The 16,736-nt window shown below is 44.8% G+C and overlaps 1 protein-coding gene across 2 annotated transcripts in view; it reads right to left on the reverse strand.

Moving 5' to 3' along the window:
• The window catches only part of foxp1b (forkhead box P1b), a 732,035-nt gene extending 716,054 nt beyond the window's left edge, over positions 1–15,981 (reverse strand). For both annotated transcript variants that reach the window (XM_034167463.1, XM_034167462.1), the window contains exon 1: positions 15,917–15,981. The gene's annotated coding sequence lies outside the window, so the exon portion shown is untranslated. The remainder of the gene's footprint in view (positions 1–15,916) is intronic.
• Positions 15,982–16,736: the final 755 nt, after the last annotated feature.

Below are 16,736 nucleotides of genomic sequence, written 5' to 3' on the forward strand. Positions count from 1 at the left end.
TTATCTCGTCAATAGTTTTACATCCTCATTGAGCACAACCTTGGATGCGGTAGCTCCTCTGAAAAAGAGAGTCTTAAATCAGAAGTGCCTGACTCCATGCTATAACTCACAAACTCGCAGCTTAAAGCAGATAACCCATAAGTTGGAGAGGAAATGGCATCTCACTAATTTAGAAGATCTTCACTTAGCCTGGAAAAAGAGTCTGTTGCTCTATAAAAAAAAGCCCTCCGTAAAGCTAGGACATCTTACTACTCATCACTAATTGAAGACAATAAGAACAACCCCAGGTTTCTTTTCAGCACTGTAGCCAGGCTGACAAAGAGTCAGAGCTCTATTGAGCCGAGTATTCCTTTAACTAGTAATGACTTCATGACTTTCTTTGTTAATAAAATTTTAACTATTAGAGAAAAATTACTCATAACCATCCCAAAGACATATCGTTATCTTTGGCTGCTTTCAGCAATGCTGGTATTTGGTTAGACTCTTTTTCTCCGATTGTTCTGTCCGAGTTATTTTCATTAGTTACTTCCTCCAAACCATCAACATGTCTATTAGACCCCATTCCTACCAGGCTGCTCAAGGAAGCCCTACCATTAATTAATGCTTCAATCTTAAATATGATCAATCTATCTTTATTAGTTGGCTATGTACCACAGGCTTTTAAGGTGGCTGTAATTAAACCATTACTTAAAAAGCCATCACTTGACCCAGCTATTTTAGCTAATTATAGGCCAATCTCCAACCTTCCTTTTCTCTCAAAAATTCTTGAAAGGGTAGTTGTAAAACAGCTAACTGATCATCTGCAGAGGAATGGTCTATTTGAAGAGTTTCAGTCAGGTTTTAGAATTCATCATAGTACAGAAACAGCATTAGTGAAGGTTACAAATGATCTCCTTATGGCCTCAGACAGTGGACTCATCTATGTGCTTGTCCTGTTAGACCTCAGTGCTGCTTTTGATACTGTTGACCATAAAATTTTATTACAGAGATTAGAGCATGCCATAGGTATTAAAGGCACTGCGCTGCGGTGGTTTGAATCATATTTATCTGATAGATTACAATTTGTTCATGTAAATGGGGAGTCTTCTTCACAGACTAAGGTTAATTATGGAGTTCCACAAGGTTCTGTGCTAGGACCAATTTTATTCACTTTATACATGCTTCCCTTAGGCAGTATAATTAGAAAGCATTGCTTAAATTTTCATTGTTACGCAGATGATACCCAGCTTTATCTATCCATGAAGCCAGAGGACACACACCAATTAGTTAAACTGCAGGAATGTCTTACAGACAAAGACGTGTGGCAAAGCGGACAATTTACTCCTCAATCGTCAAGGCAATTAGAAATCATGAATGAACATGGTATGTCGGACTTCTGAGACCACCCTGGGAATTTCACCCAGGGAATTCGACAATTGAATAACTTCAACCTAAGACACACAGGTTCGGTGTACTTGAGACAGAGACGTGGTTCCCAAATACAAACAAATAATTTATTAACAATTGAAGTTCTAGTTAAAAAGACAATTTTATAAAAAACTCATTTAAAACACCACCAATTATGACCACATGAGGGCGCCCTTGCATCACGCAGCCCGGCAGCACACGCAGCTGGCAGAGTTTTCCAAATGTCCACACTCGCAAAGCCGCCGCAGCAAACAGGGCACATCCACTGGTCCCACGGGACGAAATCTTTCAGCAGAGCACCAGAGCAAAGCAGCAGGGCCTCCTTCCACAGCATGGTCCAAAATCCGAACCGTCCGTCACAGCAATCAGCTGTAACTCGACACCACCCCAGAGCGTCAAGAGCACCACAAACTCAGCAGCGCACCACCACCCACAGCCCACAAAGAGGTCTCTGTCTTCACGGGAACATGGAAGGGAACACGTCCAAACACCTGCAGTCAGTCTCCAGAAAGAGAAAGAAGAGCACACACAGTCCCTCTTTAATGCAAACACTCCTCTGCCACAACCAGCTGCACTCAATCCACCAGCTGAACATCATTAAGGTCATCCACCCCCACAAATGATATCGTCGCCCCGACGATGGAATAGACACCATTCCTTAACCTTAATCATACCACCTATATTACATAGGGCCAGAAGGACCCACTTGCACTGCAGACCGTGGAAGATGATGAATATTAGAATGATGACCCGCAGTAACCCTAGTCATCCGCCGAAGTACAACCTCTTCACTAGGTGGGAGGGAAGACATACTAGACTCCACTGGCAGAGGTGGCACACCAACCACTGGATCTACTGGTGGACTCAACTGCGGGGAAGCAGGTAAACTCACAACCTCCGCACTCTCCACCTGAGGGGCAATCTGGGTCACCTCTCCCACCCCCTCCACCTGAGGAGCAGGCGGAGTCACCACTTCCCGCACAACTGAAGTAGACGCAGGGTCCTCGGATCCTGACACAACCACCCACCATTACTCCACCACCTGTCCTGTAATTGCTCCACCACAGGTGGAGAAAACTCCACAGGGGGCAGAGAATGGGCCACAACCTCATCAGGGGACCCAAGCCCTACCACTACCTTCAACAATGAGCGATGAACCTGCTTGGCTCTGGTTAAATCATCCTTAGGGGCAATTGTATAAACAGTCCCTTCTCCTTGTGGTGCCCTCAGGACACGATACATCACAGAGGACCACTGGTCCTGGATCTTATGACGGCCCCGTACCCCAAAATCTCGCAACCAGACCAACTGGCCCTCCTTCAGGGGAACATCATGGATACGCTGATCATATTCCTTCTTACGCCGGTCTGCAGCGGCCTTCAGCCGATCCCGGGCTCCATCAAAAGCCATCTGCAAGCGGGTCTGGTGCTCCCGGACCCACTCATGAACAAAACCACCCACAGGCTCCCGAACTTGACCCAACAGAAAATCAACCGGAAGCCTTGGCTCCTAACCAAACATCAACAAAAAAGGAGACTCACCAGTTGCCTGATGCGGTGTTGTATTATAAGCATACAAAACCTGGGGCAGACAAGAACCCCAATGATGCTTTCGAGACACGGGCAGCGTGCGCAACAGATCATGAAGTGTTCTATTAAAACGCTCACACTGCCCATTCCCAGATGGATGGTATGGTGTAGTACGAGATTTCTCTATGCCATAAAAGCCACACAACTGCTGGATCAATACACTCTCAAAACTCCGTCCCTGATCAGAATGTATCCGAGCTGGAACCCCAAACCTCGAAAACCACTCCGTAACCAGAACTTGAGGTACTGTAGGAGCTCGCTGGTCACGGGTAGGGACTGCCCACGTGTACTTACTAAAGACATCAGTCATTACCAAAACATCTTCCACTCCACCATGACTAGGCTCTAGAACAGTAAAATTCATGGCAAGAATCTCATTAGGCCGAGATGCCAACAGGTGTCCCATGGGGCCACGAGCCACTGGTTGGTTCACCTTTGCTACCTGACACCTCTCACATGCCTGGCACCAATCTGCCACTTCCGCAGACATCCCTGGCCAATAACACCGCTGTTTTAAAAGCTCTAGGGTCCTCTCAACCCCTTGATGAACCTCAGTCAACACATCGGCTTTTAAAGCTGCAGGCAACACCAACTGCAACACAGCCCCAGCTCCACTGGACTTAAACACCTGACGGTACAAGACACCATCCCTCTCCACCAACCGGTCCCACTGCCGAAGCAACACCCGGGCTGACTGCGACACCTGATTGCGCTCTTCCTTATCAGGACCCCTTTTACGGTCCAAAAACACCCAAACCTCCCGAATCACTGGATCAACCCGCTGCAATGCAGCCAGGTCAGATGGAAGACAGTGGGGCAAGGCTGCAACGACAGCCTGCCTTACATCTACCCTACTCCCCTGCCAAACCTGTTGCAGCGGCTCCGGAAGCTGGGCACCACTAACCATTACCTGGAAGTCCTGCATCCCAGGAGAATGCAACCGAGAAAGGGCATCCGCGTTCTTATTACTACAACCCGAACGATACTTAATCTCAAAATCAAATGAGGCCAACTGCGCTGCCCAACGTTGCTCAGTAGCACCAAGTTTTGCAGATGACAAATGACTCAAAGGATTATTGTCCGTGTACAGAATGCACTTATGACCCAGCAAGTACTCCCTAAACTTCTCGGTCATTGCCCACTTGAGTGCCAAAAATTCCAATTTCATAGAGCTGTAGTTCACCATATTATGCTCAGTAGGGCGTAACCCACGGCTTGCGTAAGCAATCTGCCTTTTTACCATCCTGTTCCTGAGACAACACTGCTCCCAGCCCCCCATAGCTAGCATCCACCTCCAAAATAAATGGAAGACTAAAATCGGCATATGCCAGCACAGGTGCAGAGGTAAGCTTAGCTTTTAAAGTCTCAAAGCTACGGCCACATTCCTCTGTCCAATAACCCGAAACTGGCTGATCTACCCGACTGGGCTTCACCCCAGCCAACTCTGCTACCAACTTGTGTAGGGGCGCTGCCAACCTTGCAAAACCACCTACAAACCGGCGGTAGTAGCTGGCAAAGCGCAGTTCCGAGAGTGTGACCGGAGGTGGCCAATGAGCAACCACCTCCACCTTGCTAGGGTCAGTAGCCACCCCCTTATCAGATGACATGCCCCAGGTAACGCACTTCCTGCTGAAAAAATGCACACTTTTTGAGTTTCACCTTTAACCCCTCATGCTGCAAACGCTCCAGCACCACCCTCAACCTATCTAGATGTTGGTCAACAGTAGAGGAAAAAACCACAATGTCATCCAAATACAACAATAAGGAGAGACACTGCTGATCACCTAAAATCCTCTGCATCAATTTCTGAAAAGTACCAGGACCGTTGCAAAGCCCAAAGGGCATCCGGTTCCACTCAAACAAACCAAAAGGTGTGCAAAAGGCCGTCTTATGACGATCAGCCTCCGCCACAGGAACCTGATTATACCCACTCGCCAGATCCATGGTAGAAAACCAACGAGCCCCAGTGAGGGCATCCAAGGACTTATCAATCCGAGGCAAAGGCAAGGCGTCCTTCCTAGTTTTTCCATTCAAGAGCCTGTAATCAACACACATGCGCAAACTGCCATCCTTTTTCTTAACCAGCACAATAGGAGAGGCATAAGGACTGCTACTCTCCCTAATAACTTGTGTTCCAAGCAGCTGATTGGTGTGATCTTTAACAACCTCATACTCAGAAGGCGGAATTCTGCGATACCGCTGTTGCACTGGAATATCATCCAGAAGCGGAATCTCATGTGATATTAGGTCAGTACAACCCAGATCCCCATCTTGGGCTGAAAAGACAGAAATAAACTGACCCAACAATGCTCTCACCTTACCTTGTACTTCCAGAGGAAAGTGACCCAATTCCAGGGCTGCAATCTGATCCTGCACTGATGGAGAAATGGACTGCGAGGCCACTACTGCCTCCACCGGGGGAACCTCAGCAACCCCCGCAGGCAGACTCACAACCCAAACTTCCTCTAAAGTGCCAATCATAGCCCAGGGACGTAACCACACATCCACCGATCCCACATTCATCACTGGAATGTAGGCTATACCCTGCTCCACCTGCACCAATGCAGGAAATGCCAACAGTCCAGCAGGCAAGCCAGACTCCACAGGCTCAAACAGAGCCGCCCCACCAGAATACCGCTCCGAGCATGTCGCCCTAACAAACTTCATTACACCGCCCAGAATCTGACAAGCCTCTCCCCCATGAACCTTAACGTTCCCTACCCCTTGATCCACAATACCACTAGCCTTGTGGCACCTCTGAAACGCCTGCGTGACATACTCCGGAGCCTCCACCACTGCTGGCAAATCAAACAGGGAAACCCCATACTGCCCAAAAAGTTCCCCATAACACCTGCGGATGACATTCATCCCCAGGACCCCAGAAGCTTGCGGAGACACACCAGGCACATCTTTAACCACCAAAATGCCACATCCTGGCATCAGTTTACCACAAAGCTCCACATCCAACTCCAAATAGCCCAGGTAAGGGATGGCTAAGCCATTAGCTGCTTTAAGCTGTAGCCAATTACATGATTTCAGCCACCCCAAACCCCCTGGCTCAAACTGCTGATGAAAAAGAGACTCTGGAATAGTTGACACCATAGATCCTGTATCTATCAAACAAGGGATCCCAACTCCCCCCATGCTCACCATTAAATGAGGACATGGCGACACAAGCTTGGACACTACCTTGTCACACGTCCTACGCAAACCTGAGCCAGTAACTTGCCCCCCCGAGCTGTGGCTCCGCAGCTCGGCGTGCACTAGTTTCCCGACCCCTGAGCGGCAGAAGACGGTTTGTTCAATGAAGAGGCCGACAAAAAGGATCGACTGCGGGCCACCACTCGAACTCCATCACACTCCCTGGCAAAGTGACCTGGTTTCTGGCAGCGCCTATAAATTATAGACCCCCGGGGAACTGATTGATGAAACTGCCCAGAATGCTGCAAATGGGAAATACTCTGAGTCAGCCGATTCAACTGCTCCTGTTGCCGCTGGAGCATCTCCCTTACTTCCTGTAGTTCCGAGGCCTGAAAAGAACCAGCCTCCACCTGGCCACTGCCCTGAACCCCGCACTGAGTGCCCGCAACAGACTGGATGGAAAAATCACTACCCTTCGTACCTCCAGGTGAACCCTCTCGTTCCCATCTAATTGCCTCACCCCTAACGTCCAACAAGGTAGCAGTAGGCTGCCGGTGCACAAACTGCTTCAACTCGCGCCGAAGTGACCCATCAAACACACACTCAACAAACTGATCACGTAACAAAACCTCTGCATTTGGGACACCATTAGGTGCGTGCTGCTTAACAGATGTCATCAGACTCATTAATGCCAATGAAAACCCTAACAGAGTCTTTCCCTCACGCTGCCTGCGGGAGAAAAAGGCCTCTTGAAGTGCCACATAAGATTCTGTATCCCCATACAGCTCCTGCAACACCCCAATGATCTTTAATGGGTCTGAACGCTCTTCACTGGAACGATGCTTTATTTCCTCACGTGCTTCCCCCTCCAGATGATCAAAATAAAAAAATGCCTGGTCAGCTTTAGAGACATGACATGCTCTCACACAAGCATGTCCTCCAACCATTCAGCCAACCCCATACCTATCTTACCATTAAACATGGGACATTTTCTATCTCAGGGTAAAAAAATAAACTTCTCCATTACTGGAGCATTACCACTAGAGGACACTTTAGATGAGGGCTCTATACTCGGGCCAGGCGCTGCCTCAGCCTGTTCCTGCTTCAACCTCTCATTCTCCATCCTAAGCTGAGTGACTAACTCTCTCAGCTCCTGCGTTTCCTCTGCCATCATACCCCTTGAGACTTTCCCACAGTGAGGATGCGACCAAAATAGGGGAAATAGGTGGCACCAAGGCCACCTGCTGCTTTGCTCTGGAAAAGAAAAAAAAAAAAATTTACTTCACCAAAAAAAACAAAAAAAAACAAAAAACAGAACACACCTCTCTAGTCTCAATTTACATCCCACTTCTTGACACCAGAATGTGGCAAAGTGGACAATTTACTCCTCAATCGTCAAGGCAATTAGAAATCATGAATGAACATGGTATGTCGGACTTCTGAGACCACCCTGGGAATTTCACCCAGGGAATTCGACAATTGAATAACTTCAACCTAAGACACACAGGTTCGGTGTACTTGAGACAGAGACGTGGTTCCCAAATACAAACAAATAATTTATTAACAATTGAAGTTCTAGTTAAAAAGACAATTTTATAAAAAACTCATTTAAAACACCACCAATTATGACCACATGAGGGCGCCCTTGCATCACGCAGCCCGGCAGCACACGCAGCTGGCAGAGTTTTCCAAATGTCCACACTCAGCGCAAAGCCGCCGCAGCAAACAGGGCACATCCACTGGTCCCACGGGACGAAATCTTTCAGCAGAGCACCAGAGTAAAGCAGCAGGGCCTCCTTCCACAGCTTGGCCCAAAATCCGAACCATCCGTCACAGCAATCAGCTGTAACTCGACACCACCCCAGAGCGTCAAGAGCACCACAAACTCAGCAGCGCACCACCAACGACAGCTCACACAGAGGTCTCCGTCTTCACGGGAACATGGAAGTGAACACATCCAAACACCTGCAGTCAGTCTCCAGAAAGAGAAATAAGAGCACACACACTCCCTCTTTTATGCAAACACTCCTCTGCCACAACCAGCTGCACTCAATCCACCAGCTGAACATCATTAAGGTCATCCATCCTGCTACACATGGATGACCTCTAATTTCCTGCTTTTAAATTCAGATAAAACTGAAGTTATTGTACTTGGCCCCACAAATCTTAGAAACATGGTGTCTAACCAGATCCTTACTCTGGATGGCATTACCCTGACCTCTAGTAATACTGTGAGAAATCTTGGAGTCATTTTTGATCAGGATATGTCCTTCAATGCGCATATTAAGCAAATATGTAGGACTGCTTTTTTACATTTGCGCAATATCTCTAAAATTAGAAAGGTCTTGTCTCAGAGTGATGCTGAAAAACTAATTCATGCATTTATTTTCTCTAGGCTGGACTATTGTAATTCATTATCATCAGGTTGTCCTAAAAGTTCACTGAAAAGCCTTCAGTTAATTCAAAATGCTGCAGCTAGAGTACTGACGGGGACTAGAAGGAGAGAGCATATTTCACCCATATTGGCCTCTCTTCATTGGCTTCCTGTTAATTCTAGAATAGAATTTAAAATTCTTCTTCTTACTTATAAGGTTTTGAATAATCAGGTCCCATCTTATCTTAGGGACCTCTTAGTACCATATTACCCCAATAGAGCGCTTCGCTCTCAGACTGCAGGCTTACTTGTAGTTCCTAGGGTTTTTAAGAGTAGAATGGGAGGCAGAGCCTTCAGCTTTCAGGCTCCTCTCCTGTGGAACCAGCTCCCAATTCGGATCAGGGAGACAGACACCCTCTCTACTTTTAAGATTAGGCTTAAAACTTTCCTTTTTGCTAAAGCTTATAGTTAGGGCTGGATCAGGTGACCCGGAACCATCCCTTAGTTATGCTGCTATAGACTTAGACTGCTGGGGGGTTCCCATGATGCACTGAGTGTTTTTTTCTCTTTTTGCTCTGTATGCACCACTCTGCATTTAATCATTAGTGATTGATCTCTGCTGTCTTCCACAGCATGTCTTTTTCCTGATTCTCTCCCCTCAGCCCCAACCAGTCCCAGCAGAAGACTGCCCCTCCCTGAGCCTGGTTCTGCTGGAGGTTTCTTCCTGTTAAAAGGGAGTTTTCCTTCCCACTGTCGCCAAGTGCTTGCTCATAGGGGGTCGCTTTGACCGTTGGGGTTTTTCTGTGATTATTGTATGGCTTTTGCCTTGCAATATAAAGCAGTTCACCTACAGAGCGAACAGGTCAGTAGACGACGCCCTCCACCTCATTCTCCGGTGTGTAGTGAGCGCCTTGTATGGCAGCACCCTGACACTGGGGTGAATGTGAGGCATAACTGTAAAGCGCTTTGAGCGTCTGATGCAGATGGAAAAGCGCTATACAAATGCAGTCCATTTACATGATGTTCTTTCCACTTCCAGATTATAGCCCCAAGAGTGCTCACTGGAACATTCACACGTCTAGAAATCCTTTTTTAACCAATGCCATAAGTACGTTTTGCAACAATAAGGTTGTGAAGATCTTAAGTGAGCTCTTTGCTTTTACCCATCATGAAAAGTTTCTTGTGTGAAACCTTGGTAACGAGACACCTTTTACTTGGCCATCAGTTGGGAAAGGACCAGCTGATATTAATTTGTATTGACGATGGGCAGGATTGCTTTCTAATTTAAAAAAGCCTTGACTTTTCATGCCTTTTGGTGCCTTCGGGTGTTTCACATTATTACGCATAATTTAATTTATGGACATTATGGTTTGATTTCGTTGCATGTGTGGATTACTTACGAAACCAGCCTCACAACCGCAGACCATATGTAACCACACCATCCCAGGACCTCCACATTAGATACACAGAACTTTATTCATCCCTGGGGAAGACTCCCTCATGGAAATTGAGGATCCAGCAGCATTGTACATAGCAGCACACAGGGTAAGAAGCACAAAGTATCAAAAGTGAAAGTAAAAGTGAATGTAAAAAACAATTTGCAAATATAAATAATACCAGAAATACTGCTCACGACTAGTTTATTGGCTACTACTATTCCTCTCCTTCCGGTCACCTGTCTTCCTGTTACTCCTCCCACTGAGTGAGGAGTTGTACATTCTGATGGTCTGAGGGACAAAGGAGTTTTTCAGTCTGTTGATCCTGCACTTGGGAAGGAGCAGTCTGTGACTCAAGAGGCTCCTCTGGTTGCTGATGACTGTGTGCAGAGGGTGACTGGCACCATCCATAATTGCTGCCTTTGGAACAACAGGTCATTGATTCAAACCCCATCAGGACACATATCCAGTAAGGGTCCCCAGGCTAGACACCCCCCAACCCCAGCCTACCTCGGAACATGATCAAGAGGCACATAAATGAAGCCATGCCGGCTTGGATGTCGTCTAGGTTGATAAAGTCTGTGTCAGTTGCTGAGGAACCAGGACACTGATGGGAAATGGGCTATTGAAACAAGACATACATGGACAAGGACTGACGGCATGGAACTGATGGAGTGCTACTATGACAGAGATTACATGCAATGCATGTGGGAACTATGGATGAACAGAAGACCAACCTCCACACTGACCAAGAAGCACTTGGCACTCATTGTTCTAACATCAATAGAAGGAAGCTACTTTTCAAACTGGAGCTCCAGAGGCTGCAGCAGCATGGGACTGAGCAGTGTGAATCCAAGGAGCAGAGCCCTAGGAGAGAGTAGCATTAAGGAAGCGGATGATACCCAAATACCCACTATGACAGATCCATCTACTGACCTGAGGATGAAGATTGTGACCAGACTAAAGAAGACAGCAATACAACCAAGAACATGACTCTCCCAGCTCACTGACAAAGCCCCATCAGAAGAGATGGTTGTAGATATAAACACAGCTCTACCCATCATCCCTACTACAGGCATTACAAAAACCACTGAGCTCATATATGTCACTGCCACAGTGATCCTTGACACATTTGGGTATAAGATCAAGAATGCCCTCCATGGAGAAGATGGGAAGCCCAGATCTGGTGTCGCAGACCGAACAGTCCCCCCTAAAAATCGGTCCGCCCTGCCTTCACTGCGCATGCGTTATTTCAGAGTGTCAGCAGTAAGTCACCAATTATCGCCTCGTTTCTGCTTCAAACTGCACTCCACTCATCATCTGTCTCAGCGACAGATATCTGAAGCTTTTGTACAACAATCATTTCCACATAAATTCAGCATTATTTCATCATAAATGTTGTGGGTTGCCTTGGTCCCTGCTACCGACCTCTGTCTCTCTCCTCTGCACAGGTGGCGTTCCTCAAACTGATCGACACACCTGCTGCTCATCACAAGCTTCTGCATTTAAACCCCGGCTCTTCACATCATCATCGCCAGAAACTCAGTGAACGTCACATGGTAACCTGGCCTGTCTGGTTATGCAGACGTTCTGAGCGTTTTTACGCTGTGGCTATTTTTTTGGAACTCCCATGCTCCATTATCAGTTTTCTCTCTTTATTGCTCATGCTAGCTCTGCGCTTCGGCGCTCAGCAATAATTGGTCGGCTATTTTTGAATACGTCGTTTTGACTGACTCTGCTACTACAGTAGCTGTGCTTCACGCACGTCCTAAGCCTAACTTTGAACTTGACTCTGCATACGAGAACTGCACTGGATTTTGATTTTGCTTGCTTGCCACTCACCTGTTTGTCTTCTCCAAATCACAACAGCTTGCAGGCTGATGGTATGGGGGTGTGTTAGTGCCCATGGCATGGGCAACTTACACATCTGTGATGGCACCATCAATGCTGAGCGGTACATCCAGGTTTTGGAGCAACACATGCTGCCATCCAAATAACATCTTTTTCAGGGACGTCCCTGCTTATTTCAGCAAGACAATGCCAAGCCACATTCTGCACGTGTTACAACAGTGTGGCTTCATAGTTAAAGAGTGCGGGTACTAGACTGGCCTGCCTGCAGTCCAGACCTGTCGCCCATTGAAAATGTGTGGCGCATTATGAAGCACAAAATACAACAACGGAGACCCCGGACTGTTGAACAACTGAAGTCGTATATCAAGCAAGAATGGGAAAGAATTCCACCTACAAAGCTTCAACAATTAGTGTCCTCAGTTCCCAAACGCTTATTGAGTGTTGTTAGAAGGAAAGGTGATGTAACACAGTGGTAAACATACCACTGTCCCAGCTTTTTATGTCCGGCAAGGACATAATAAAATCATTGGCGTTTATTTATTGTCTGACTGTTAGCAGGATCATGTCAAAACTGCTGCATGGATTTTAACAATATTTTCAACACAAATAAATATTACGGCATGGAAAAACCCATTAAATCTTGGAGGTGATCTAGATCCGAATCTGGATTCTGGATCAAGATTTCGCTTTACAAATGCTTGGAAGGATTACGTCAAAACTACTTCACGCATTCTCACCAAATTTGCACCACAGATAGATATTAGGGCATGGAAGACTCCACTGAATTTTGGAGGTGATCCACATCCAGATTGGCAGATGTCAGAAATCTCTGTTCTTCTTTTTATCATTATCGGGGGGTTTTCTAAACCAGGAAATAAGGATGTTGGGTGCCCTAGTTTTGGCTGTGTGCCACCTTGCTGAAATGTTGCCTTTTTTTAAAACATTATTCCTAGCAAACAGCCTTCCCCTTGGCAATCAATTCTCCCATAAATACATAACATTGATAGCAGGAAATAGCAAACCTGTTCATAATAAACACCATTTTCTTTTCCAAAATACTAAAAATTTGATAAAATGACAGTAGGAGTGTGTAAACGTCATATTTTACGCAGCTCCCATGCTATGTTGTTCCAATCCCTCGAGAAGCCTCGGAACACCCCATTTTGACCACAAGTTTTCAAAACCTCTGCCCTCTTGTTAAATTTTCCTAGAAAAATCCCTGATTGTTGTTTAAAATTTTAAGTAGTTAGTCGGGGAGGGGGGCATCTTCAGGGAAACACTAAATGGGTTTCAATAACTTTGTCATATCTTGAACAATTTGGCTCCTTGTGGCATCTCATTCAACATACATATAAAGTACATGTAAAGTTTCCCCAACAGCAATATCGTCGCAGAGATAGCAAGCCTTCCAAAAAGTAAAATTCTGTATACCGCTAAATGTACTTGGCCAAAATATGGGGTCTGGCCTAAGGACAAATCAACATGACTGCTGCTCCTGTATATGGGTGGGAATCTTCCCCTTTTTATTATGTAAAAGCAGACATGCAAAACTTAAATGATAAATGTTCCAGAAAATTTCCCTTATTTATCAATGATTTTTGTGTAGCACAACAAAAGTGTCAAGCAACCAGTGTGACGGCTTTTGTATCTGAAATGAAATTAAACTGATAAATATAAAAGGATCAGATAATGCTGAACCCGATCCCAGCACCACACTGAAAATAATGGAAATCGCAAAGCAGCAAGTACGGGTGCAAAGTCAGTCGAAAGCCCCTCTGTGCCCAGAATAGGCCATTTCAATGTTTGTTCACAAATACCGAGCCGTCACATGAAAGAAGGGCCTGAACGGGAATCCTCATACCAAATGCATAAGTGAGTGATTACTTTCTGACCAGCTGAACCTCAAATCTCTATGCTGAAGAGCCTGGCGAGGCCCAGCTACAAACAAGGGTTTTACAAATAACACAATCACACATTACAATGAGTACAGCAGCACTTCTCAAATTTCAAGCTTTCATTCTCCTCCCACCATCTGATTAATTTATTCTGTTGTAGTATTGGGCAGAGAAAGTCATCATTCTGGAGCTGGTCTTGTCAGAATCAACAGAACTCAATGTCTATATTAGCTGTGTCAAAAAAAAAAAAAAGCCTGCAAAAGCAGCAGACAAAGTTAATCTTGCATTTTAAAACCTAGGTCAGCACTTGCAAAGGTCCATTTCTGCATAAGTGAGCATACAAACCCAGTGCCTGTTCTAACAGTCTGCAGCTCATGACAACAGCCCAGCAGCACCACTGTTTGATCTCCAATGTTTTCCTTAATCTGGGTTGTCAAGGTTCGCTTGTTGGAGGCTGTTTACTTTACTTCAACAAAAAAGCCCCCAAACCCCCCCCCCCAACCCCCCCCCAAGACAATGACTAATCCAAAAACCAAGGCGAAGAAGGGAGCACTGCCAGCAATTCCTGTTAAAGCTGCAGTTTCCTTTTGAACATTTTCTGATGGTTTTTGTCCTACTGATGCCAAGCTGCAGAGTGACTTTAGCACTAACATATTTCACTCTTTATGGTTTTTTTCCCTCAATTAAATTTACACATTACTGGAATACACTGTGTGAAATCTAAAAAAAAAAAAAAAAAAAAAATGAATCAAGCATATCAGTAAATAAATCCTATTTGTTTGTGAGCTTCAAATAAATTTTATAATTCATCAGACATTATTAGTTTTTTTTACATTAATCTAAAATTTGAAATGTAAACAGGAAAAATAAAACCTTAAGTTTCAGTTTGCCCAGCAAAGTAGTCCAGAAACCAAAACTATTTAATTAATGGTTAGAGAAAAAGTGTAAATCCACAACTTTTGAAAACAGGGGCCACTGCACCTTGTCCTTGATAAATTACTTAATAATTAAATGACTTTCAATTACTATCAATTAACTGTCAACTATAAACCAAGCAAATGTTTCAGTCATTTATAAACTCATTTAAGACACTGAATGACAAAATTCACTCGGCTAGATGCCACTTAGCTGAAACACACCTGCTATAAAATGTATAAATTAAAACGAGTGTCTGTGTGAGTACATTATTACACTATGCAAAATCAGTTGGTAAGTGTGACCCTAAGAAATGTGTATTAACATAATCAAAATCTTGCTTGGATAAAATTAGCTTTGCTTTGATGATAATGGATCTATAATGTGTCCGGCAAAATTAAAACCACTTCAACTCGTAAGTGTGTGGGTTCGGTGGTCATTTCTGGGCGAGTAAAAAGTTTAATCTGTCTACAGCCCACTAAGAGATTCAGGATCTTAACAAAGATACTAAGATGCCCAGAACACACACGTGCATATATATATATATATATATATATATATATATATATATATATATATATATATATATATATACACACACACACACACACACACACACACACACACACACACACACGAAAGTAAAAAAAAAAAAAAAATCACGGCACTGCATGCTTACCATCCACGGGTGTTAGACCAAATTCTGTGGCCCATATCATTGTCAGACCTGATGAATTTGACTGATGTCACACTCTATCATCCAGAAGGAACTCTACATTTCTCTTATCCGCTTCAAATTATATGGCCGTTTCTGAAAAAATGCGGGTGCCACTATTTTTTTGGTAACTACAATCAAAATAATCATAATTATTACTATAGTAATGATAAAAAAAAGAAAAAAAAAGAGAAATTTCAGTCACGTCACTGAATGTGTAGGGTCACAGGATTTGGTTTAACACCTAAATAAAGTAAACTTTAACCGTGCCAACCAAAACAGTAATGGTTGTGTTTAAACTCTCACTTTTAACATCCACTTTTTTTGTTTTGTTTTTTGTTTTGTTTTTTTTTTAACTCTCGGGGTCTCATGAGCAGCCTCACACAGAAACTTTCAGGAAAAGTGGAGGAGACTTCTGTTGCCCAGCGACACCAAACAGCGTTCGTACTACAGGTGTCTGCTTATCTGTCCAGTTTGAAACGACTTTTATTCAAAGCTGAGCCGAAGCTTGAAGACAAACTGTCAGTCTGAACGCGCAGCGGCAACTACACACACAAATGCGACGTTACCAACATGAGAAGTGTGAAACTTACCGGTAGCCATAAAAACGCGTTTAACATCAGCAAATAGGCGCACGCGGAGCCGCTCGTGCCAGCTAAGAAACCGTGCACGTGAGCCTGTGCACCGAGAAGGCGTGCGACGTAAACACCAACAATATTCCTCCGCCCGCGCCGAGGGGGAACTAACTAACTTTACTACGAGTAGGAAAACAAAATAAGTCTTACCGAGGCTGTGGAAAAAACAAAACCAGGACTTTCACACTCGCTCCGTCCAGACGTGTGTCGCATGAGGAGAAAAGCGCCGCTTTCTTAAAGCCGTTATTAGATTTTTAACACGTCGAGGAAAGGGGGGTGGGGGGGGGTGAGGAAGAATCGCGCATTTGGATGTTGTTGTTTTGATGTTCCAGGTCCGTGACGTCACATCCACCTGCTGGTAAACAGGCTGATTTAATGGCAGATCAGAGAAACGCGGCGCCGAGCTTTTCTCAAGTCTGATCACACGTGTGACAGCGCGGAGGAGGCAGAGACAGAAAAATCACAGTTCAACTTCTCTCTTTGCAGCTCCCTCAAATCAAATTAAACAAACACTACTGAGTGCAGAAAAGCTTTGACCTTTAACACACTTTTATAGGATCAATGGGACCCCCATCGCCTCGAAATAGGTGTTTTGTCTATTTTTTAAAAAACATGATGCTTTATTCCATTAACAGACTTCAAAGTGACATTTTTTTTACTTTGGACACTTTCTGATTGCAGATATATTACTTTTACGTATTTTCTTTAAAAGAATGTTATGGGATTGGAGTCCATTGGATCATCATAGTAAGAAAACAGTTGCCAAATATACACAAAT

Source organism: Thalassophryne amazonica, chromosome 3, assembly GCF_902500255.1.
Source record: "Thalassophryne amazonica chromosome 3, fThaAma1.1, whole genome shotgun sequence".
Lineage (NCBI taxonomy): Eukaryota > Metazoa > Chordata > Actinopteri > Batrachoidiformes > Batrachoididae > Thalassophryne > Thalassophryne amazonica.